At 33.1% G+C, this 26497-nt stretch overlaps 1 long non-coding RNA gene across 2 annotated transcripts; it reads left to right on the forward strand.

Annotated features, from left to right (window-relative positions):
- The first annotated feature begins 707 nt into the window (after positions 1–707).
- LOC120354872 lies at positions 708–26497 on the forward strand. 2 transcript variants are annotated; one of them, XR_005573267.1, is made up of 5 exons: positions 708–3712; positions 6323–6628; positions 23729–23923; positions 24901–25238; positions 26259–26497. It is a non-coding gene; the product is annotated as an uncharacterized LOC120354872 (long non-coding RNA). The 2 variants fall into 2 exon arrangements; XR_005573266.1 differs by lacking the exon at positions 26259–26497 and having other exon boundaries at positions 24901–25699.

Consider the following 26497-nt stretch of genomic DNA (forward strand, 5'->3'; position numbering starts at 1 on the left):
ACTTTGACACCCATGTTTTTGTTTTGTACAATATTGTTAAGAAATATATATATTTATTATTGTTAAATAAAGTTAATGTTGAATCGATTCATCTAGACTTATCAGTTGCTTCCCAGTCCTGTTGTCATAGTTTAATAAATTTTGATTTTTTCAACTTTCGATGAATTCATTTTTCTAATTAATTCATTGTTAATGTTTATTATTCTATAATTCTCGTAATAAAGTCCATTTTTGAAGTTCTAGTGTGATAAAAACACATAGGCCTAAGTATTATTTCATTTTTCAAAACACTGTTGAAAATTGAATGTTCCAATGGTTGAAAAAACGCAAAAATAGTTAACTTTTATCACAAAAAATAGTTCATATAATTTTGAAGATTTTTTTGTGTTTTTAGAAAATGAAAGGTGCTCTTGAAGTAAAAAATGAAGCTAAGTTACCAACTACTTACTGTATATTCATTCATTTTGATCACTAAAAGTAACCCGTGATATTCATAATATTCAAAGTGTTTCATAAGTTACTTTACAACTTTGATGATTCATAAAAATCTATTCGAAAAAGATACATAGCTGTATTGAATTTTGAAATTGAAATTTATTCATAACACTGACAATTTACAAACAAAAGTAAATGAACTTAACAAATCAGTACAATAATTTTCAAAAAATAAAAAACTAAAATACATAATAAAATATCATCTTCTAATTCTATTTATATAAATGAGAATAATTAAAAACTAACAAAAACATTAAGTAGCGTCAGAGTTATGATTAAGGTACTTCATAAGCTATTAGCTGAGTTGAAGTTACCTACTCCGAAAATTAAACTATTTGACCTTTGCAAGAGACAGAAGCCTCGAAAAAAAAAATTAACAGAAAATCTTTGTCTATTCACAGAAAATGAATTGAAATTCACTCCATTACAGAAGTTATTTATAGAAACCAAAAAGTATAATACAATCCTAGGAAAATAAATAAAGAAAAATTTGAGGACATATATATTAATATATGAACTAAAGTCATCATATATTAATGAAAAAAAAATCCTGAGACAGAAAAATTGTTAGAACCCTGGGAAGCAATAGTAAAAATTCTCAAAAGAATGTAAAAAAAGAATTCACGTGAAAAAGAACTCCTCAATCTCATCAAAATCAAAATTGAATAAAAAGTGTTTTAATTTCTTCAAAAATGTTATCAGTGAGCCCGTGGATGTAATATGTAGAGGTAACTTATTAAAGGAATTTGGAGCACTGTAATCGTAAAACCGTTTGAAGGCTTCACATGTAGGGTTTGCAAGAACAACCGAATTTCAATTAGGAAAGTTTGAAATTATGAAATTGCTATATAGGAATCACTGGCTCTAGTTACATTAAAATGGCTGCCTCCGTTGGACTCGTGAGCGCTACAACAGCCAATCTTAATCAAAGATAAAAAATTACAGATATCTGAATTAATTGCATCTATTTTCGATAAAACATATTGATAAGAATGACTGACAAAGAAATGTTCACTCACTGCAAGATGATACACAATACTTTCTATACTCTGTACAATATTAGTTGTGAGGGATATGCGCAGCAGAGAGGTAGGGATACAATGGCTGTGATGTTACCGTTCTGAACCGGCCAGCATTCTCTAATTTCTAGTGATTCTTCAGGCGCTCATGTTGAACTTACGGAGATTGCTCTCTGAAAGCCTTCAGTCGACTGACTCTAATCGACAAATTGGCAACTGCGCTTCTACCTATGAATCTATATCACAGTTAATTGTCTGATCTCCCTCGATTTCTCTGCGCCTAAACTCATATGAAGTTTCTAATTTGTAAAGTAACTTTTGAAATATTCTGTACTAGTGATCGGTATTAGTATAAGTTCTAGACTTTAACCAGCTTTAAACTTCAGAAACATGGCTATCCGAGCCAGGCCGTTAACGTAGTCGAGCACTTGAATAGACTGCAGTTTATAATTTCACTTTCTGAGTAAAAAACTTGTAAGACCAGGACTTGAATTAGATTCTTGTTTCTTGCCGAGGTCAAGTGTTAGTACTTGACGAGAGTAACAATAATATGTCATCACATTGGCCAAATTCACTCCTTTTCTTGAGCTATAAGCATTTGAAGATGAGTGATTTTTCTGATCTGAGAGTGGAGGTAATATTTTATGTTTCAGTGAATAACTTACCCTGTATTGTAGCAAAACGTCTCATCTTGTAGCACGACACTTGTCAGGTCAACCTCTACCCATAGCCCGAATATCAAACAAACTGGGAGATAAGCATTAAGATGAACATTAATAATAAGATAACAGTCCACTCCACAACTGCCGACAGTGCCGACCACATCCGGCAGGCGGGCAAAAAAAGAAATTCATATCTATCGTGGAGAGGCGGGCGAGAGAGGAAAGAGATGTTTCCATCCCTACCATTTTCGCCGATGAAGCAATCAGGTTAATCAAAAACGAATATATTTTTTAAGTATAAGTGGTTGCTATATGTTTTTCCATATTGACTGTAGGACGGCAGGAGAATGATTTCTGCTTTCCGAATTTGGTGCATTTGAAATTCTAACATTAGAAAATAGCAATTTTGAATATATTTTAACGAATAACTTCCTTTCGACCAGTTGTAACGTATGAGAAATTTGAACTTTGTTCGAATAAATCTAAAACGTTACCTTTTTGTAAGGTATGAAATTCGGCTTGCCTCACCGTTTGTGATGTCAATTCAATTCAATTCGATTTATTTTTCCTACTGAATACAATCCAAAGCAGTTACATAGAATCTTGAGCAATAAAGTTTATACAATTCAAGAAATGATATAATATACTTACTAAAAACAAACAACAAAATATAGAACTATACTAAACAATACAACTCTTGAGCTATCACAATTTTATTCTTGTATAAAATTCTTGTATCAGATAGGAAAGAGCTTCATAGGCAACAAAGGCCTGTGCGTAAGCTCGAGTTATCGTAACAATATGTGTTATATCTATAATTATGAAGAGAGATCTCAATTTTTATTAGAGGTCTAAACTACATTAAAATAATTTTCAATTATGAAACTATAATCCCCATGCATTAAGAAGGGATAAAAAAGTGGAAAACTAAATTATAAATAACTTTAAATTTAGAAATAAAAGATGATGAAAACCAAGGAATAGCGAGGAAGGCTACAATTTAAATAACAAATTCAAGTCAGGAAAACAGATCAGACAAGCATGACAGAACTGAAAAAAAAATCTCTCTGAAGGCACCCAAATTGAATCAAACACGCGCACCCCCAGTAACAATGAGTGAGACGGCATTATCCTCACTGATATCAAACAGCCAGTTCTTCAAGTGCCACTTGAATGTATGGTTGTTAAAGTAATTCAAAGTATACAAATTAACGCATCACTAAATTAATAGATTATTAAATCTACTAATTGTCTATTATTAGTTGTTGAATAACTGTTGCCCTGTCATATACCGTATCGCACTGAAGCTGCCCGAAAAACTTTGCAGTGTGCCTGGGTTGAGAGGCGAGACGGACAACGGACGACGAGCGCATCAAACAACGATGAAGACGACCGCTGCGTGCTGAACCGGACGGAGCCTACACGGGGACCAGGACGACGCTGCAAGGCTGGACCAACTCCGCCGCTGAGGGCATCACCGACAACCACGGCCAAAAGACGACCTCTGTGCTGAACCCGATCGCTCAAGCAAACCAGGTCATTTTGATAAAATATCTATAGTAAATTAAGAAATTCATACAAACACCCTTGGAAAGAACATTCAATTAATTTTGTGAAGGCTTGAAAGTGCAATAAATTCTCAAACTTATTAAAAGCATCCACACCCTGATGATAAAATTGAATTAAAACGTTGTAAGCAGGGAAAACTATTATAACAAAAGAGAACAGAATAACTAGAACTTTAATGAGTCTTTAACATATTTACATTTAAACAAAACAAGATTAATTTTATTATAAAACATTATTGATATGAATTAATGGGGAAAACACTCGCTTGCTGCTAATGATGATTCAATCTTTGTGGTTATGAAAATTAAGAACAATGATTTTATCCAGTAGTCACCTAGCTTTTGAATATGAATTCCCCCCTTTGGCATCCACTGGTTTAATCGCGACTTTACAGTTACTATTAAAAAAGAACAAAAATTAACTGAACTAATGAATAGGCTCAGAACCCGTCTCCCTTAACAATACAATTATTTTCAAAACTGCCCGATCTGTGACAGAATAACTGTATTATAAAACGAAACTAAAGCTAGCCTTTTTCACTGGATCAGCCGGACTTAACTCACAGTCCTAACGAACGAGCTCTGCCCAAAAGTTAAATTTTGGGTATTAATATAAACTCAGTCAATGCCAAACCTGAAAGCCATTTCAAGTACATATTTTCATCTGTCGCACAAGCGGCACGTTTGTTATTAGAAACAAAAGAGAAGCTACGTTAATATTGACAACAAATGAAATAAACAATCTTTCTGTCGATGACAAAGATTGTTCAAAGACAAAAACACTTCATTGAACTTTTTTAATTTGAAACTCTAAAATCCTGAACAATATGAGATAAATATATGATTCATATATATGTCCCATATGACCAGGTGACAATGTTGATCAGAATTTCTAAAAAAGAATTTTTATTTCATAGATTTTAAGTGACTCTATGAGAGGCTATCTTCTCGGCTCGAAGATTCCTCATCTATGACCCACAAACGTGGGCCATTCCTTACACATGGCGATCACGTTACTCAATTTGAATATTTCGAATTACTAGTTTCAAATTTTTTAATTGGAGGCATCCAGTTCCCAGACCGTCAGACAGGAACACTGCAATGTTGTGTTGAATTGGTATCATCTGATGGTAGACCAAGATTTAAACATTTATTTTGGAGCTAAATCAGTAAATCATTTTTGAGAAAAAAATGATATTTTGATGAGGTGTCCAGATTCTAGTGAGAACAAGAGTTATAGAAATTTTCAATCATCATGAACTTCAATTAAAATATTTTTGGAAAATTATTTTAAATTTTGCTAAAATTAAATCTATTTTAATTCTGGTGTTCAATTTATGCCACAACAAGAATTGCATGGAGCGGAATTACTTATGCTATTTATTGTATTTTAAGGCTAGATCCACTGTGCTGTGTCTAATTTCTAAGAAAAATCTGTGTGCTTCATCTCACTCTCATGGAGATTTTCATGCGGTTAAAATTCAAGATAAGATTTGAGCGCTCACCTTTTTCTATTCCCATTAATTGTATCTTCATGCTTTTATCAAGTCTTCTTCTTCTGCACAACCTCATATCTTCTTTCGTACTACCACATTATTATATCAAATATTCAATACTATGGAAATCTTCGAGTATATCTCCAATCTGAGAATCTTTTTGCTAAAAATGTATGTAAAAATCTTCAGCACTCGGCCTCTGCGAACAGGTTTTTCTACCTTGCAGGGACCCTCCTTATATACAGGGTTATCATAAAAGAATGGTGCGGTTTCGAACATTGTTTAAAGAAAAACCAAATTACTTACAGTTAATGTTTTTTATCCACCCAATTTGTCGTCTGAAACAGTTTTTTTATGATTAATTTTTATGATTGATTTTTATGAATAAATAACTTTCAATAAGTGCGCCCTTAGTCGCTCGACAAATGTCCAAACGATAATAAATTTCTCTCTTAACATTCGATAAAATTTCTTCGATTATGGTTGTCTTTGGTTCTTTAATCCTGTTTTAAAGTGGTTCAGTTCGCGATTTCTTGTGAATGAACAATGTTTTTTGTGTAAATTTACAATAAAAAATCTACCTGAACCACTTGAAAACAGGATTAATGAAGCAATGACAACCATAACCAATGAAATGTTAGCGAATGTTTGGAGAGAAATTGATTATCGTTTGGATATTTTGTCGAACGACTAAAGGCGCACATATTTAAATTTATCAATTATGTAAAAAACTGCCTGAGACGACAAATTAAATGAATAAACAACATCAACTGTAAGTGATTTGGTTTTTCTTTAAATCATGTTCGAAACCGCACCATTCTTTTATGATAACTCTGTATTATATGATTACTAATTATAATACCTACTGTATATATAACTATTAAGTGATGTTTATACTTTAAGTTTTAAACTTTGTAATTATCATTAAGGATAAATAAATTTGATTTTTTTTGAAGATTCATTGAAATACGATTCCAGATTAATTCATACATTTTCAACTGTTTTTATTTGGAGGTTTGTCAAATCTCATAGTTCATGACAAAACGTGAGTATTAAGTATTTTTCTTCAATTACTTTCCCAGACATAGATATGCAGCTGTACGACGGTTGTGCGAACTAGGGCCAGATGTAGGAGGTCGATTCAACCCAAAACACCACAATCCATCGAAGAGATGCGGGCGTCTCTTCAGGAAGATCGCTTTGCCAACCTTCGTCGAACGAGAGATGGACAGAGTGACTTGTTTGTGGCGGGAGTGGGAGGCGGAACAATCGGTTGATGCGATTGTCCACCTGGGACAGGCGAACCACATGGAACCTTCAAAGTCGTCCCTAGAAGACCATGAGGCCTGCTACAGCTGTTCACTGTACACCTATTGTACATGGATGACGTAAGTAAAATTTAAATATTTTTAGGACTTAATACACGGGTGCGGCAGTCAATCCCGCATTTTTGAAATAGGTGTAAAAAATAAACGGACGTAGATATCAAAATTATATTCATAAAATATTTTTCTACATTAAAAAGCATTTAAGAAACATTGAAAATAATCGCTGTTTGAAAATAACATCAGCAAGATGGCGGCCTTCCCGAATATGGCATTAGCGCAGGCGATTTGCGAAGCTGTTCATAACATCACGAAGCATAGGCTGAGGAATTCTCTCAATTTCTAGCCGGATTCTTGCCTTCAGTTCACCAACAGTATGAGGTCTTTCTTCGTATACTTTACTTTTTAGGTAACCCCACAAGAAAAAATCACATGCATTGAGGTCTGGTGATCGGGGCGGCCACGGAACCGGGCCATTGAGGGGAATCACTCGGTTTGGAAAAACTCCGTTAAGAACATTCATGCTCACGCGGGCTGTGTGACTTGTTGCTCCATCTTGTTGAAACAATGTTTCTTCATTCACTTCATGTTGCCGAAGCTGAGGAATGAAGAATGTCCTCAACATTGTTGAATAGCGCTCAGCATTCACAGTAACAGATCGCTCTCTTTCGTTTTCAAAAAAATAAGGGCCTATGATACCCGACGAGGACATTGCGCACCAAACTGTTACCTTAGATGAATGGAGAGGTTTTTGATGTAATTGTTGCGGGTTCTGGTCACTCCAATACCATAAAGTATCTCAGCCTAAGAATTCCTCAGCCTATGCTTCGTGATGTTATGAACAGCTTCGCAAATCGCCTGCGCTAATGCCATATTCGGGAAGGCCGCCATCTTGCTGATGTTATTTTCAAACAGCGATTATTTTCAATGTTTCTTAAATGCTTTTTAATGTAGAAAAATATTTTATGAATATAACTTTGATATCTACGTCCGTTTATTTTTTACACCTATTTCAAAAATGCTGGATTGACTGCCGCACCCTGTATTTACTCTTTAGGTTCGCTAATGAAAAATTATTTCGATGACAATCTTTTTATCAACTAATAGGCTTTACAAAATAAAAATTATAGATGTAAACAATTGAAATGAGGAGGATTTGAAGTTATCAGTATAATATCCAAGCTGTGCCAAGCTATATCATTAACCCTAAAGAGACACACTGTGGTGTTTCACACCCCGGGGATTTTTTTTTCTGTTCTGCAGTTGACAATATCAAACAGATGGAATTTTTGCCCAGTCTAAATTAGGTTTGAAGCATTGTCAACTGCGCTCCACCACTTCCAGTCAGTAATAGCATTCTACAAGGTCACCAGCTCATCTTGTTCTTCGTTTGGGGTGTCTTACACCCCAGACTGTCTTTTACGTAGGACTTTTATCAAATACTTTTTTACAAAGATTTACTTGTATTGACCACTAAGAATGTGGTATGGTATGATGGATCAGATTGGAATAAATGCTATGATTTTCTACAACTTGAGGTTCAGAACAATAAAATGAAGAGACGTGAGTTTTTGATGTTTGATAAAGTTGTCATTGGCAATGATCAAGCCATTCCTTCAAACCAGATTAGATGCTCCAACACTCAGGCGGAAAATACGTACTTCTAAAATTAGTATAAATATTGATAAGCAGTGCTTTACTTCCGATTTCTGTATGCACTTGAAACAAAAATTATTAAGAAATGATGAAGTATGGGCTAAGTACTTTTTTTATCTATACTTTTCAAAAATAATCCAGCTTGATTTGCTATTGGCCAATATAGGTTGAAGTAAAACCCAAAATAAATGCCACTGTACAAAAAGTACAATTCGGGATGGCAATTTTAGTAATTGTTCGAATTAATAACCTTTATGTACAATGGTTCAGTTGCCTGATCAAAAGTTTCTTGTACTGAAGCATCAATTCGATTCATATAGATACAGTTCGTACTCACAGAGGTCTTCATTTTAATCTTTGACAAAAAGAAAATTCAAAGAATCAATGATAAGTTGAAAACATTATATACAAAATAACTCAAATTACTTTGTTGTCGAACTTATATTAGTGGGCTTCTATAGAAATAATATTGTGAAATAATAAAAAATTAGTACGCAGCCTATACTGGCGGACACGAAATAATGTGGCTGAAACATTTTGAGCTGTTGTCAAGTCTTGCCAGCTGACTACTCAAATCATGCACGGGAATCAACTCTGACACCCAAGAGCACAGCGTTGCCAATTCGTGATGAAGAGCACGCAATTTTTGACGTCTCCTCACCACACTTTACCGGTTTCATACCTGACAACAGCGCAAAATCTCTGTCGCCTAATTTTTTGGCCGTCAGAATTAGTGAAAAACAGATCATTTACAGATTAATAACAGAGTTATTTCAAAATCACCATTAGGGATATAGTACCTTCTCTGACAGCCACAATAACAAGAGAATCAATGTTTTAAATGTTTGATAATGATGTTTTTACAAACAATTTGAAGAAAATTCAATCACAGGCAGTTGATTAAGTATGTTCAAATTATTCACAAGTTAATCAATTATGTATTCCTGATAAGTGGAGGAAAAGGAAAATTGATTGATAGAAAAATATATATAATGTACAATTTATTGTCAATATTTGATTTGATAATAACTCAATCTTGGATACATATACAAAATACATGCTTTGCACAGGCCATGAATTTGGTTCTTATATACCTACTTTGAAAAAATACTCAAAAAAATGTTTCTCCAATGATCAAGAAAGTTTTAATTTTATAATGTGGAAATTATTAATAATAATACAATGTTCAAATACTTATAATATAGGCTTACTTGTAAAATATGTGTTTTTGTTAGTAAAATATACTTTTCTTAACTTTTAAAACTTGTTTCCTATTCATTTAGAATCCATTTTTGCCAACAGATTATTCCCAGAATTAACAAAGTTATTTTGAAATCACCATTAGAGATATAGTACCCTCTGCAAGAGCTAAAATAGAAACAAACTTATCTACAAGGTGATCAGTAATTCTTGGTAAGTGGAAACAAGCATAATTGATTAAATGCAAAGGCAGAAAAATGTTTCTCCAATGATCAACAAAGTTTTAATAGTACAATCTGTAATTTATCAATAATAATAATACAATGAACAAATACTTATAATATACTTGTAGAAGAAAGAAACTTATTATAAAGATGAAAGTAGAATGATTATCTATCAATGTATAATTTTTTACAATTTGGAAATATGACTTCAAATTCTATTTAAAACTTTCTTGATCATTGGAGAAACATTTTTCTGCTTCCTTGAAATTAGATTATGAAGATAAGTGTATAACTTTCACACACCCTATGAATAGTTGACATCCACCAAACATATTATATTAAGTTATAATGAATCAACCAAATTTTTAATTAATTCTCTTCAGGATTTGTAGTCTGGAAATGATAAAGTAATCACAAAATAATTAGTGCAATTGGTAGAAAATTAGACATCAAGAATTATAACACAATAATGATAGTTTTTGGTATTCATTACGATTTATTAACAATATAGTATAATATCAGTTGTCACAATGAATAATGAATTGATACAACTGAATGAATAAAATTGATACAACTACATTAATTCTACAGTAAAGTAAATTTAAACAATTAAGTATAAAGGTTGAGCTTAGCATGAAATTACTATTAATGGTAACTCATTACATAAATAATCCTATAATTTCATTTGACTCATAATGGAAGAATATTTTGCAACAATAGTTATGAATAAAGCAAGAATGTTTCAATTTGAGTACCTATAAAATTCATTTATATGGAAAAGAAACGTGATAATTGAAACTATTTTGAAGTAAATTTTCAAAAAAGTATAATATAATATGCTGCATAGGCTTTTTGACATTCTCTAGGAATATCACAACAACCGACAATGGTCATAATATAATCAAGAAGTTAGCTTAAAAATAGGAAAAGTATTTTTAAGAGATATGCATTGGAATTCTATCATCGGTTGTAGACAAAATCAATCCAACAAAATATAGTAAACAATAGTATCATATTTAGAAAACTAATCAATCAACTTTAAGATTACAGGAATTCATTTATAACTGAAATTGATATTATTGTCAATATAAAAAACAATCAAAAATTTTGATAGAAATGAGAAATGAAGTTTGCAGTATTGACTAGAACTCGGTATTGGACTAACTCTAGAATTATTGCTGATGAAAATAAATATTTTTCAAGTTATTAGAAGCTAGTTACTCATGAAGTTGTTATTCATTAGTCACAAAATTTAAAACATTTTTGAAAAAAAACTTTACATTCACTAACTACGACTGTTTGATTTTGTAAGTAAATTTTGATTTCCAATAATATCACGATTATGCACCAAATTTATTGCTTGTGACTTTCATATTTCTAATGGGATTTGAACTTGAATTGAATCGTTGATTACATATTAAAAAATATAATGAACTCCATAAAATAGATGTATATTATTTAATCGCTTTAGTAGCCTGCAACAGGAATTTCATTCCAACAAGTAGCAAATATAAATTAACATTCTTTTTAATTATATGGCAGCTTCAAGGTTGATTATATAATAGTTAGAACATGTTACAATAATTATAGGAAAATAGATAAAAGCAGATGAAAGTGGCAAACACAAAATAATTCTTGAAAATGGAGAGATAAACTAAATATCAGAATTAAAAATTAAGATTAAATGTCAAAAAAGGAACTTTTAATTATTTTATGAGAAAATTCCCATGAAAAACTAGTCGCTACTGATGCACAAAAAGTAATTAAATATAATTAAAGAGTACAGGAGCTAATTATTGATAATTCACAACTTTTCTTGTGAAACCTGAAGTTTCCTTTCAATCTTGTTTTATTGAATTTGGAAAATAAGGCTAGTGAGCACACAATTGTAATCTTTCAATAATTCATTTATAAGTGTGAAAAATGTCCTGAATTCAAAGTACTGTTTCCTTGTTCATGAAACTTGATAAACTGTTTCTTAGTAGAATGAGTTGAAATTGCAATAAGTTACTCGACAAACATGTCACTTGTATCCAATATTACCAGAGACAATGTCTTGTTGTATCTTGTGAATCTTGATAAAACTGAGTCTTAGTAAAATGAGTTGGAATCGCACAAATGTTTAGGAAGTCTAAAAAACCTTTGCAAGTTTAATTGCACACTCTATACAATTATTAAAAAGACAAGAACTAGATCAATTTCGAATGTTATGAAGAATTTTTTTCACCATTGGGGAAACATTTTTTTGTTTTCTTGTGATGATATTATGTATATATGTATACAAACTTTGTACTGAACGATTACATAGTTGGTTTTTATATGTTTTGAAAAAGACTACCACATCAGATCTTGGTGGAAGGGTTTTTGAAATAATATATTTCTCATACCTTCTGAAAACTAATTCCTGTTCATGGAGAGTCCATCTATGTTTCCGGAATTTCTTATTTTTCTCACCAAGTTTCTTATCTTCTTCTTCTTCACTACTGGAGAGTCCCAGCTCAGACTTTGAGGCTCCTTCAAACGTTGACTCTGAAGAATGATTCCCTTCAAATCCTTCAAACTCTGACTCTGAAGAATGGTTCCCTTCAAATCTTTTAAATTCAGATTCTGAACTTTCAGGGGATTCTTGATGTTTATCTCTGTGTCTTGATATTTTTCTTCTTAGTTTGTATTGTTTTCCTTGCTGACCTCTCTGTGTTTTGCATTTTCCTTCACTAATTTGATCATGCTCAATACGTCTGTTGTCAACAATCAATTTTTCGGATGAATTATCTTCATTTTCAGCTTGTGCTTCTTCCAAAAATGACAATTCTTCGGTTGGAGGATCATCTTCATTGTCAACTAGTGCTTCATCCGACAATTCTTTGGTTGGAGGATTATGTTCATCGCCTGCTCGTGCTTCTTCCGTCTGACTACCTTGTCCCTTTTCCTTCCCCAGAGTCATCTCATGTAAGATTGGGCAAACTATTAATTTCTGCAAAACACTGGTTGGCAAGTCGTAATGTTTTTTATGCACAACCAGCGAGTGACCAAGTGCACTTGCTAAAAAGTCTTGGTACTGAGGATGCTGAGAATGAAGCCTGCTAAAAGTAGCTGCTTGGTGTCGAAGCCCATTGCCAGTTAGTGTTTGTGGACTTTTCAAATGGACATTGCTTTTCACTTTCCTCAGACAAACCCCCGGATTTACTTCTCGCATTGCAGAAAAAACAAACAGCTTTCCATTCCCAGATTCTCCTTCAATTCCAACAGTATCCCTATATTTTATCAAACAGTCCATCACACTTTTCATTAGAGGTGTCAGTACAATTGGGACTATTTCTAAATTTTTTCCTGGGACATAGAAAATATGAAAGTTTTTACATTTTTCTATGTCCGAGGATCCCAATTGAGAATTCAGCTCTCTGTCAGAAGTTCTTCCTTTTACCATTTCTAGTAAATCATCTTGACGATCAAGGAGCCTGTAGTGAGTTAATGTTGCTCGCTTGAAATCAACTGGGCGCCGTCGAATGAGGCACATTATGTGGCAAATGAGCATATCCATGATTTCATCATAGAGTAATTCTTTGTTTACTTCATCATGAAGTCTCTTAATCAGATTCCTATATTTTCCTACAATATGGTTGCAGAGCTTCACTATGTCTTCTTCCAAAGCAAATTTCTGCACTTTCCAGCTTGAGCCTCCTTTCTTATTCTGGTAGCTATTCTACCGAGCTTATTTGCCCATTGACGGTCTATTAATTGTAGGAAATGTTTGAACATTTTGTACTTCCTCAAGTCCTGGGAATCGTTCTCATATTCCTTACACAGAACGTCACTCATGGCAACAGATACAGCTATTTTCAGTGGGTGACAAAGCCTGTAAGCTATTGATGGTATTTTAATGGCTCCTGTATTTGGATTGTAACCACTGAGATTCAATGCAGCTTCTATTATATTTTGAAATTGGGCCGGATTGCAACAGTCATCCAAAGTTTTAATGCTTGGATTTATCTTTTTCACAGCAATCAGCAAACTAGTGAGGTCACGAATCTTGGATGCCGTGTAATTCCAATGGATTCTCTCCCTTCTACTCCTGTGGAATTCACTGCCGAACCTCATTATAAGTGCATCATGAATAGCATTTCTTTTTATTTCGTCATTATTCATGTGTAGTAGAACTTCTTGTTTTAGTTCTTGACTAGCTCCACAAATTTCTCCAACCATCAATATAGGCATAGAATGTTCCTTGACCAAGTGCATAGAGGTTGAAGTACAACCCTTTATTTGATTCAGATATTGTTGGCATTTTTTCAAATGAATAGACATTCGATCTTTCTTATACCAACCCTTGCAATACAAACATTCCCTCGTATTCTCTGCAGATGGGTTCAGATTCTTATGTCTCTTCTTTACCAAAATAATTTCATCAATTGGGTCAGTTGTGTTCCCTTTCATTAATTTTGCATTATAAATTGCATTCGCCTTTTTACGGAGTACATCCGTTATTTTTTTTTCATTTGCCCCCTCAACCTCCCATTTTTCTCACTTATCGATAACAGTGCTTTCCCCTCTTCAGTGTCAGCATGGTGCCTCTCGATATGTACAGCATACTCCTTCACTAATTTCTCGCAGAACAAACAATAATTATGTTTTTTCCCTGGTAGCTTGGGAATCTTGGTAGTGTCAGGGGCTTCTGCTGGTGGCTGCAATAACAATTGAAACATCACATTTAATAACAGGGTATTGTTAAGAGGTACTATTACAAGTGCTCATTAAAAAACTCCATCATGATACAAAATAATAAAATGATAAGTATATTGATTCTAAAATGACTCTCAGGCTTGCTGAAAAGTCATACGAATAATATTATATTGATAATACAATATGATATGAACAATTTTTATTATATGACTCCACAGGAATCCCAAGATACATTTAAGAATCAATATAATTTCCGTTATTTTTGTCATGATTAACTTTTGAATAAGCAAGTTGTAATATTTGGATTAGTGGTAGTAAAATTATATTGATTCTAAAATGGATCTTACACTTGCTGTAAAGTAATATAAATAATATTATAATATTGTTCATTACTATATTATTATTAATTGTTTTATATTCTTTATATTATAATACTATCATCGATAGTATTATAATATTGATAACAATATTTATAAGATTTTACAGCAAGTCATTTTTAGAATAAATATAATTTTTCTATTACTGACCTAAATTTGATGCTTTCAAATGCGATAAGTACAGCTTTTATAAGGGCAACTCTAAAAATAATTCATTGAAGAAAAAATAGCTATTTGGAAGATTGGTATTGTTCTCACACCAATCACAAGTGCACCAATCACACTTGCAAAAAGACAAATCAAAGACGAAAAGGCAAAATGATAAAATTAATATTCTAGACTGCAACTTCTAACCAATGTAACCGACATAATTGGATTAAAATCAACCACCAAGTTAAACTGATCGAAGATGGTTACTTAGAAACCAATATGAATACAATACGCCATTTAGTTTGGTTTTATTTTAGTTCATCATTAACACTGAAACCAGAAATAGAATCAGATTATAACTTTTTCCTATTTACTAAATGTATGTATCCTATGTAGTCCTATGTTGTAACAGTAGCTGTGTATTTATTCATAATTTTTTTATAGAATCACCTCTTACATTAATCAAATGATACTGTAGGCTTGTTCAACATGGCTTCCAAAAGGGATATTTGTTCCATTGGTATTCATTTTGTATGAAGGGAGCCAAAATTGTTATTTTGTTGTTATTATTATCTTTCTTTTTTCAAGCATTTTAAGCAATTTATGCAAAGAGGGATAACTTTTATGCAACCTCTTTGCATCAATTCTATTGTAGTTATTTTTTTTCATAAAATGGTTCTACCAAGTGCATTGAAGTGTTTGGCCTACTGTGTGCGCTGTATCAAGCAGAACAGATTTCTGCATTTTCTCTAGCAGATTTTCTGAGAGGTCAATAATCTTAAAGCTACCCCCTGCTGATTTTAGGATGATTTCATTGACAAATATGACAATTGGGACTATTTTAACACTCTTCAGCCCATATATATCTTTCAATTCAAAGGCTAGCTCCTGATATTATTATTATTCCCTTTTTGAAGGAGTTGCTTGACCACACATCCCCGGGCTCCGATTCCCAAGGGAGGATGATAAACGAGTGTACGAGTATAACTTTATTATTACTATTATTATTATTTTATGAAAACTTTCAAGTATTTCATAAATCACCAATACACACCAGTGTCACAAGGATACAATCAAAATGCAAATTAGGCACCACTTGGTCTTTAAAGTCCTGTAGCCTACGCAAAGCATACGCTTGTGGTCAGTAGACAAAATGATGTTCTAAGGAGCATTATACTGCATTCTTATGTCTTAGCGGGAGTATCAAGCAGCAATCCTGGTAGTCCACAAATCGTTACACCTGTTAGCCGACAGCGCCTCACCTGTTGGTCAAAAGTGAATTTTCACCTGTTGGCCAGGCGTTCTGTGGCTTGGTGGTCTAATAAAGTATGCACTTGGTGGCCTGCTCCCTGATAGCTCCTCATTAGTGATTTATTTGATAACGAGAAGGTACCCGCTGCTCTGCAGCATTATTTACTTAAAAACTCCACGTTGAAATTCTAATTTGATCTATAACCTATTCCACTGATTCAAATTTTCTCAACTCACTAACCTTCATATATTCCAACCACTTACGGTTCCTCACACGAATTATCCATAACTATTTAATTTAACACTTTAGAACTTCAATTTTTTGACACTTTTTGGAGAAGAAAATCTAAATATAATAATTTATCACTTTGTCCAAAAATCAATACAGTATGAATATAGCCTAAAAATTTATCATAAACTTGAGAAATGATTGTTATGTTTCATATTTTGAATAAACATCTTTTTTCTTCAATTTTAAAAACTTGATAGAGTCCAAATCGGATAAAATTGTAAAATGTCAACAGTACTCAGTTTCCAAAAGCCTTTCGCAAAACTTTAATGCTCTTGTTTCAGTTTCATATTTTAATTATGAATATAAAATTAATGGAAGATCCTACTTCCTATGTTGCTATGAATTCGTTTCGTTGCAAAATAGTTGTTTTCCTACCTGGAAATCAGCATTTATTTGTGATTCTGGACATGCAGGTTGTACTGTTTCTGGATGTACTGGTGTATCTGGAAGCGGGTTTAGCAATAATTTGTCAACGTCAATCTCATGTCCCAGTTTCACCTTCTCAATGGCCTCTTTGTATTGAAGTATTCTTCTTGCTTTTCTCCTTGCAGAACTTATGTTCCCGGATTTCTCCGAATCCATTCTTTGTCGTTTGTATATTTCCAACTTGGAATTGAGGGAGTCCAAGAGGGATTTTTCTAAAATTGAAATAAAAAATGTGATTGAAATATTATTATGATAAACAAGAATTAATTAGTATATCTTAATATTATGAAATCTATTGATATATTTCTAAATTCTATAAGAAGTTCTACTGCGAGTAGTTTTCAAAATTCGAATAATAATATTCGAGAAAGAAAAACTACAAAAATAAGACGATGCAATGCATTTACAATAAATTAATGGTCTATTTACAAAGTAAATAAGATATTCATTGTTCCAACAGAACATTCTAATCTACGTGACACTAGATACAGTACATATATGTAGTGGAACAATACTGTCTCGAACACTCGAATGAGTGTTTATTTATAGAGTAACTAAAACATTTATTGTTTTGAATATTTTTATCTTCGTGACACTAAAGTATAGAGTGCTACACTCAGTAGTGTTACAATACTACAGTAGTGCTACAGTAGTGTTTGTACTACTGGCAAATTATTGAAAAAAGCATTTATTGGAGAACTGGAGAGATCCTGTTTTCTCTCCTGAAAAGGAGAGAAAAGGATTCAGTCTATTATTAAATTTATTCACGACAACACAAAAATACAATGAGAAGAAACAATATACAATAAAAAAATTACAATAACACTAACAATGAAAATAACACATGGAAAATAAGACAATATTGATAAAATCATGTGGTGTGCTGAAAGAGGGGGAAAATACCTTGCCAACTATGGTTTCCCATGTAATAGGCAGGTAAGGTATAACTGAAAGGGAAAAGGTGTGACAGTAGTAACATATTATGTTTATATAAAAATTATGAGTTTCAAATGTCCAGTTTTTTACATTTGATGAAACATATTCAGACACTCCTTGATTGGTGAGACTATATTTCGTATTTATATTCTTTGAAGCAATATAAATAATCTGTTTTCGAATATAGGTTTAGAATTGAAAGGTAGTATTGAAATTCATGTTCACTGTAGGCTATCTGGTTCTATGAGTTTCATGGTTTATTCTTTAAAACTCATTTTATACCTATCTATTAAAATATATGAAGATGCTAAGCAAATGTAGTAGGCGTTTGGACATGACGTTCAGCTCATTAAAAGCATTCATTGAGGGTTTATATATCGGTCGATTATAATTTGTCTTATTATTTTTTGGACATACTTATATGATGCATGTACAGAATACTTTTGAATTGTATGTGAAATAAAGACAAAGCACTTCAGGAATTGGAAATAATCCATCTCAAAAGTTGCAGATATAAGCTACTTAATAAGAATAGAGTTTTAACTTACTTTTTGAGTCATTGTCACATTCTTTATTTCCTTCATGGAACAGCTTTCTTCTCACCGAATGCTCGTTTGAAGCATTATCTTCTTTGTTTTGTTCATCCTCATCCATTGAGTTTTCTAAATAAAATGAAATTGATTTTCATAAGGAGAAATTGGAATAAGAAACATGAATTCTTAGTTTTATTACATGAAAGAAGCTCGCACCTCTACAAAAAACGTCTTCCTATTTTTCATATCAGTAATGGAAAAAACCTGGATACAAAATTCAACTAAGTGTTATTAACAACATATAAAAAAAGAAATGTGGCTTGCGAATTATTTTGAAGAATCATTCATTGCAAATGTAAAAGTGTAAATGATTTTTCCTACAATTTAATAACAAGTCTTCATCATGAAGCATTTCCAAATTAGATTGCGTTTATGACAAATAGACAGAAATATCCCTTTTCTAGTGTGGTGAAATAAAAATTTTAAGTCCGTTAGAATGAACTGAATTTAACTTGAGATAGTTAGTTACTTGAACTTGGACAACCTTGACATCAAGAAGACTCAGACCCACCTGTGGACTCAGGATATCCTATATATTATTTATTCGAAAGTTACGCGCATCCGTTACATCCATTAATAATAATGTCATTGAATAGAATAATATTCATTAACAGATTCAGTAATAAACGATACCAAGTGTTGCCAAGTTTTGGTGGCAGAAATAAGTGGTGAAGTTACAACCTAAAAAATATAGGTTTTACAAAACTAAGGAAAGTTTGTTTAAATGTGTGTCTGGGAACTAAAAACTCATACAATATAAAAATACTTACATGGTCTCAAATTGTAGAGAAAAAAATACTTAAACACAGATTTTAAATCATATACATCCAACTGGCAAAAGTCTTAATATATGTAGGCCTATACTGTAATCAGAAACTGAAAACCCTCTAGCTTACCCTATATAACTTTCAAGTTATAATAAATAAATAGATAGAGAAATTAATAAATAAATAGATGAATAAAGGAATATATGAATTAATGAATGAATAGGCTAAATATTGTATAAAAATTTCACTCGTTTTTTTAGAAATTCTCTCATTCACTGCATATTAGACTATAATAAAAAAAATTTCTAACATTCAAAATTTGGATAAGATTCAGTTTAAAATTTGCTAATAATGACTCGGTACGGTAATATCAGCAGTCAATATATTTAAACACTCAGACTCATCAATAACGATGATTTATTATAGATGTTCCCTGCTTCTATAGCCAATACAAGTCAAGTCCAATCAAATTTATTTCTTAAAAAAAAATACAACAAAAATATCAGTATCTAAAATGATACATTATTAATATTTAAACTCAATTTCACTTGATTATATAAAAATAAAAGAAACCCTGAACTCAATTTGACTTGATGATTATACATGATGATAAGTAAAGTTAATTAATATTGGACTCACCTTTATTAAGATCAATATTAACTATTTGTTGTCCTCTCGTCAGGATACTCTGCTTCTTCATTTTACAGGATAAACAGTAATTCACAATGAAGAATAACGAATGAAGACTGAACAATAAATATATAAAATCATTTGCAATTGAACTTCTCTCCAAAACACGCGTGATCCACCTTTAAAAAACTTTGTTTAAGTACACGGTTGTCACATGCCTACTTGGTTCAGCGTCAGCGACCAATTAATTAATACCAGACACCAGACTACAGGCCAGCTCTAGAATACTATGCATCGATACACCGGCACAGAATAGATACAGAATGGAAACTGTCAATCAAACGCCTATCCAACCAATGCTTTTTACATGGCACAAATACTAGACACATCACGTGACCTTAGGAAGTTCCAATCCTGGTCTTCTGATTGGCTCACGGCAGTGAACGAGATCAATTGATCCGGATCAGTAATGTGATCCGAACCTCCCATCAATGACAATTACAATGCGGAACTTCTTAACAAGATGGCGGATTTTTGTACCAGGGTACTAGCCGAGTTTCAATACTGTATGATGTATACTGTGACACCGGTATGAATCACCGCGGTAATCTGCCGGCGCCGCTGGCCGGTATGAATCACCCATCACTGGCGCCGCTGGCGTGTACCTCTCACGGGGGGGGGGGAGTAGACTAGACGGCTAAATGTGAAATTCCATAGCATTATAAATTGTAGTCTAAACAATCATATTACATTATAATGCTCGCCGGTGCAGGCTCTTAATGACAGCACAAATAAGAGAGGATAGCTGTTGTTCTCCATATTTTTTTCCCAATTTCACTCTTTTTCGTCCTGTCACTAGAGAACAATATTTCAATCAGGCAGCGCGGACGAACGCACAGAGACATTTGCAAATGATATTGCGTTGACCTGAATAGTGCAGTTCACAACCTTTTTCAAGGACCCCATAGTTACCATATAAGGCCTATAGGCACGGCCCAAGGGACTTTGCCGCCCTGGGCGAGATCGGCAACCGCCGCCCCCTCCTACCACAGGTATCCCGTCTAATTGTTTACTACCGGATTCCACCCCTTCCTTTAGCAATCGCCTAACTATTATGCCTCTGCTATGATACGATCGCGCCATTCGCACCACAGTTTCTCAGTAAACTCTTAAATAGGCTAATTAAGTACTAGGGCCCCAAGTGGAAATTGCACATTTTAAAATTATTTTTCTTTCATTTTTATTTTTCCGGTTGCAGAAATATTTTTTATAAGTCGACTTAAAAAAATTACCCGAAGGTTATCAACTGTTGAAGTTACAATTGACATTTAACAAATAAAAAAATTGTGGAAAAGTAACACAAAATATTATGATTAAACTATTTTTATGTTCGGTACACAATAAGAGAACATCATTAAGATGGTAGTTTTAAATCAAGAGACTGTAAAACTGCGTTTACACCAAAGTTATCAACAATATTTTTATTTTTCCGTCCTTATAGATTTTATTTAGATTGAACATAATTTATCATACACATGATGAACATATGTATTTGTCAAGTTCCGTATAATCTAATAGAATCTATAAGGACGGAGAAATAAACATTATGTTAATAACTTTGGTGTAAATGCGGCTTAAGAGAGCATTACACCTACTTTTCTTGCTAAGTGATTAAAACGACAATTTCTACAACACAAGTTTGTTTAACACACCTGTTTAATTGAGTAGAACTCGTCTGACGTTTGCATGGGAAAATTCCTTCATCAATTCTTCAAGATCTAGGGACTGAGCTATTTTATGTTTCCTAGACCACTCAGACGCTCCTGGGACATTGTTGATCTTAGATAAGCTATGTCTTCATTAGTTAGAGTTTGGAAAAGCTTCTTATATAATTGTACTATTCATTTCAATATTATGAATTTATTATTTTATTTAAAATATAAATTTATTTGTATTTTTAAATTTTCCGTTCCTTAAAATCTACCGCCCCCAAGAATCTGCCGCCCTGGGCGGCCGCCCGGTCCGCCCACCCCTGGGGCCGGCCCTGATAAGCATGGGTAGGGAAGTGGCGGTCCCATTTCCATGGGGACTAAGACCCCCCCCCCACACGAAGGCTAGGAAAATCTTCTAATTTCATACTAGTTTACTGTTATAGGGCCTACTTGTTTATATGGATCAAATCCATTTCATGGGATATTATTTCTAGAACCAAAACTTATTTCTTTATAACGATTAGTCGAATACGTATTTAATATAGGTATATACTTCGTTAATTGAATTGGACTTAGGAGTGATATCATGACCAATAGATTTCTTTAAGCAATGATCCAGCGGTATTGAATGATATCATAGTGGGGACATTCAGAATTACTACACTCTTGTTTGTACCCCAGACCACGTGAATTCGGTAACTATTTCAGTTTACTAAAATGCCAGAAAAATAAAAAAAATCGGACAGAGAAATTGAATCCCACTTTTTTCAGCGAACTTCGAAGAAAATCTTATTAGTGACCCCCTGGGTTGGAGAACTCGCTCATTAACTCTTGTATCGTAATCTCTGAAACCCGTAACCTCCTCCTCCTCCTCCTCTTTCTCCTCCTCCCACCACCTCCTCACTAACTAATCTAATTAGATCATCCACCTTTCGAGTAATTCCTCCTCCTCCTCCTCCTCCTCACTAACTAATCTAATTAATCATCCTCCTTTTGAGCAATTCCTCCACCTCCTCCTCTTTCTCCTCCTCCCACCACCTCCTCACTAACCTAACTAATCTAATTAGATCATCCACCTTTTGAGTAATTCCTCCTCCTCCTCCTCCTCACTAACTAATCTAATTAATCATCCTCCTTTTGAGCAATTCCTCCACCTCCTCCTCTTACTCCTCCTCCCACCACCTCCTCACTAACTAATCTAATTAGATCATCCACCTTTTGAGTAATTCCTGCACCTCCTCCTCCTCCTCCTCACTAACTAATCTAATTGAATCATCATCCTTTTGAGCAATTCCTCCTCCTCCTCCTCCTCCTACTCCTCCTCTTTCAATATATATATATATAATATATATATATATATAATATATATATATATAATATATATATATATAATATATATATATATAATATATATATATATAATATATATATATATATATATATATATATATATATATATATATATATATATATATATAATATATATATATATATATATAATATATATATATATATATATATATCTATATCTGTGTGTAATCTTGTAAAACTTAAGAGTATAATAAAAATAGTTTAATATTGAGAGGGTTTTCAAATAAAAAATTCTTCACCATAAAAATTAATGGTAAAAATTCACCATAATGCATTTGAATTCCGTATTTTAATTGATGTTCTTCTTTCAAACCGTACATTATGTTTAAACTAAGATAAGCTGTGGTTCTTCAGCAATGTGAGAAAGTCTTTGGAGTATAAACGACATAGTTTTGAATATCCTTGGATATTTGTAGTGTCTCATTCTATTAACATCATAATAATTGTGGGTTGTTTGGTTGAAACCAGTAGAGCACTAGCAAAAATTACTTATTTATAATACCTACCGTACACGTTTAAGTTTTGTACACAAAGAAATTCCCGACTGGAAACAGTTTATCTCTTCCATCAGATTGTATTAATGAGCATAAAGTAATAGATTACTTAAACATTCCTTTTTATTTTTTCTCTTTTTTGGTCATTCCATCTCATTATTTCTCTTTTTTGAGCATTCCATTCCATTATCTTCATTGAGTTTTTATCATAATTACAAATTATAAAATATTCCTATTATTAAGATGCACTAGATAAGTTTATATGCAACTTACCTGCGCTCAGGTTTATGCCTTAGCAGATTTTCTTCCTGTATTGTATTAAGTGTATTATTTTGTATACAATATTGCATAATAATAATAGTATTATTGATCATTGAGATATTAAATATTCATCATTTTTCCAGGTATTTCCAATTGCCTACTTCGTGATGACCTCACTAACTGCAGAATCGTATTTACCAATTATGTAATTCGTGAGACACCTAGTTGCGTGGAGAGTGGAGATCATCACCACAGACTTTGAGGCGGGCCTTATGAATGTGGCAATGCAGGTGTTCCCTGTGGCGCGACATCATGGATGCTGGTTTCACTTTTGCTATGTAAGTATTTAAATACAGCAGTGCTGCTTAAGTCAAATATTCCTGTCATGAGTATAGAGTATCAAAGAAAATATTATTATTTGTATCTAAATCTCTTCCAATATGAATTAAGTGTCATTTGTTTCAAGATAATTATAATACCTATAGAAAATACATGTACAGAGGGGCACATACAATGTAAACATTCTTCAACAGTGAATATCCTTTCCCCTTTGTCCGCTCTCAAACGCACGATTTCATTAAAACTTTACATAATTATATATAATACATTTATTTATTTATTTATTCGTGGATACAATATTACAAATCATATAAAATAATATGATTGGGTAGGAACAACAGGCTTAGCCAAAACTATTCCATTCCAAAATTTTGATAATGTTACATGTCCATAAAAATAGGTTATGTTTCTACTGTAAATAGTTTAAGCTCAATTTTCGTCCAAAAATAAATATAAGATGCAAATTTTAAATTTAGAAGAATTAAAACACCAAACGAAAGTAAAATATTACACTTAATTATCACTGCACATTAATTGATTAAGTTATTTTATAAAATTTTGAAGCCATAAATACACACAAATTCTCACTAAGAACAGCTGGAAGGTGTAATTGGAAAACATTGACGCACAGTTAAAAAATCCTTCAAGATCCCATGAGAATAAGTTGAGGCATTTAGCCATAAATGCAGTACATACAGACAAACGAAAGAAAGCTGAGTCAAAACACAGATATTATTGGAGAAATTTAAGTTATTCTACGGTAGTGTTTAATATATTGTTTTAGGATATCTCATGGTAACTTTTAATGAAGTGCAACAATATGAATGAATGCATTTTATTTGCCAAAAAGAAAATATAAAAAAGCTTTACAAAAAATATATATAAGTATATGCTACTGCACTTAAACCAAGATACATACATTCATTTAATTAGATATAAAATGAATATGTATTCATTCTGGCATTCTATTTTACAGTCATTTTGGAGAAAGGTGCGTCGGATAGCAGGTCTAGCTCAGCTATGCCGCGATGACCATTTAGTAATGCAAGTCGTTAAAATGGTGATGGCGCTGATGCACTTACCAGCCGAAAATGCCCCGAACGATCCCAATGTGCCTCAAAATTGCACAATTGCTGATGACCTGGTTGCCATCAGTAACTAAATCAATGAGGCACAAATGGATATCCAATTGCAGGAGCTAATCGAATATGTTCGGAGACATCTCCAACTTTGATGTGGCAAGGAGGACCAACAATGACCTGGAGGGTTACCACTCAAGATTGCTTGCCAATCCAAATATTTGGAGATTCGTCAGTGAGTAATTGGAAAACATAAGCACTTAGTTTTATTGCAACTCACTCCTTCAAATCCTTAAACTTTGACTCACAGTCACAATACATCTGAAAAGTAATTAGCTGTTAAAAATAGGTTGTGTGGGTTGAAATTTTGTAGTGTTTCACTTAAGTATATGAAGATAAAACACTGATTTTTTCAATATCACTTCTATTTATAAAAATATTAACTTAATCACGACCTATAGATTTCTTGACAAGAATCTTCTACATCCTCAGCTCAACTAATGGTCATTGAAAAATTCTCAGTTAAATAGATTAAGTCGACTCCATACATGTGGCATTCTTCCAACATCGAACTTAGTTGGAGAGAGTTATGAATATGCCAACTGTTCCTGAGCCGTTTTCAGAAACAGCTGGCATAATTTTCTCTCAATCTAACACCGTTAATTGTTCACAGAATGCCGCATTGAGATAACTAGTGACCCCCTCGGTTGGAGAACTTGCTCATGAACTGTTGTATTGTAATCTTTGAAACCCGCAACTTTTATTTATACAGAGTTGGTGAAAATCATGAAAACAGTTGAATATTTATTTCAAAAAAATATTTGACAAAAGGTTCCATTTGGAATACTATTTGAAATGAAAAAGCACTTTTCAAAAATTACTCAGTCGCTCAAACATCTTTGACCCTCATCTAAATCCAAATTCATTTTTTAAATGAGAAGGTGGTCATGTGATACATGATTTCGATACAGAGTTACAAGACCAAATGAATGGAAAGAACCGCACAGTGATATCTCAACCCGTATCAGTTTGTTGGTGTAAAAGTTGTAAATTATGTTGTATATAGCCTAATAACCAGATTGAATCATGCGTCAGCGCATGGAGGACTGTCTGTGTGGGAGCAAACCACCTTGTTTTTTCTATATTCTGTAAAAGGACGAAGGAGTTAGTCAGCTTTGTTCTCCAACGAACTTGGCCTGTAAAAAGGTTGTAAAGTTGTACGGCAAATGAAATTCTTGATTCTTGGCTCCACCAGAAGAAGCTGGAGGTGCTCAGAGAGTTAGGAGAGGCCGTGGACGAGGAGAGAGAAAGTGGGACACGGATACGCTGGTCGTGGGCGGAGGGAAATTCCCATCCCTCCAGTGAATGAGGATGTTGGTCGGGTCCGGCCTTGCGTAATCTGCCTGGACCATCCTTCAACACATATACAGAGTGGGTGAAAAGTCCGAGAACGGCTTAATATCTCATACAAAATAGTTATTTGTATATCTAGAG

This window comes from Nilaparvata lugens, chromosome X, assembly GCF_014356525.2.
Source record: "Nilaparvata lugens isolate BPH chromosome X, ASM1435652v1, whole genome shotgun sequence".
In the NCBI taxonomy this organism is placed as follows: domain Eukaryota; kingdom Metazoa; phylum Arthropoda; class Insecta; order Hemiptera; family Delphacidae; genus Nilaparvata; species Nilaparvata lugens.